Raw genomic sequence first — 1,304 nt, 5'->3', positions numbered from 1 at the left:
AGACTCCGTCTCAAAAAAAAAAAAAAAAACTGAAGTAGAAATGTTAAAATGATTTTACTTTTGTTTTTTTGCTATCAACATTGTTCCAACTTTTCTTAATAAAAGCAGATATCATACCCACATGTTTATATGCTGCCAAATTATGCAGGACTTGATAATAAATTAATCTCTTTGAAGTCACATTTGAATACAATGTCGTATTAATATTGTTTTTTGAATTTTTAAATATTTCTAAAGTTAGAGTATCTTTTATTCTGAGCCATCCTAATCCATACACCTACATAATTCCTAAAACTAGAAAATGAGGAAAAAATTCTGTAACAAAACTTATAAAAATAATTCCTACATCTGTTTCTTTAGAGTCTCATGTTCCTGATGACTTTTTCCTTCTAAAATGATTTGCCAACCTTGGAACTTTTCAGTGTTTTCCCTGACTCACAGTATATTTACAGTGTGTGCCTCAGGAAGAAATATACAGCAACTATTTCCTTCTGTACTAGAAAAAAACACAGAAAAGTTAGGTAACAAAAACAGATGAAAAGCAATTTTCTGATTAAACTACCTGAAAAGGATGAGTTTACTAAAAACTTATTAACTCAAAACCTATTCTTTCCATCGTATTCTCTTAAATTGATAGAATTATTTAAGGCTAGTAAAGAAATTTAAATTCTATTCCATAATTTTAGAGACTGTGCCTTATTTAAATTCATAAAGCTTTTAACATTGTGTTAATCAGAAATAATATTGAATATTACCACATTAACTGTAAGAAGACATTGTAGGAATTCCTTTTTGATATTCCTAATTATAAGACGAATGTCTGCATTGAGACTGTGAAGATACTCATGGAAAGCTATACAGATCTCCCACCTACCAAACCACGAAGACAATGATGTCCAGGACATGCTGCAGGATGAAGCCCCAGCCTCTTTGGCAATATTCAAGGAGTCCTAGAAGTTTCATGCTACTTTTAATGGAAAGGAAAATGACAGAACCAAAGGCAAAGGAGGAAAGACAAAAAAAGAGAGAAAACGAGTCCTCTAAGTAACAACAACAACGAAAATAGGAATGAAGGAAAAAAAGATCAAAGAGGAAATCACATTCTAAAATACATCTTTTCTTTCTGGTGGCAGAATTTTATTTTAACACACAAAGTGAAATTTGTAATTTTGTTGAGTAGCTCTATTCATTAAGATAAGCTAGATATGGCCGGGGGCGGTGGCTCCAGCCTGTAATCCCAGCACTTTGGGAGGCCGAGACGGGCGGATCACGAGGTCAGGAGATCGAGACCATCCTGGCTAACA

This window comes from Colobus angolensis, unplaced genomic scaffold, assembly GCF_000951035.1.
Source record: "Colobus angolensis palliatus isolate OR3802 unplaced genomic scaffold, Cang.pa_1.0 Scaffold123, whole genome shotgun sequence".
Classification (NCBI taxonomy): Eukaryota; Metazoa; Chordata; class Mammalia; order Primates; family Cercopithecidae; genus Colobus; species Colobus angolensis.
Note: the sequence above shows the minus strand (reverse complement) of the source record.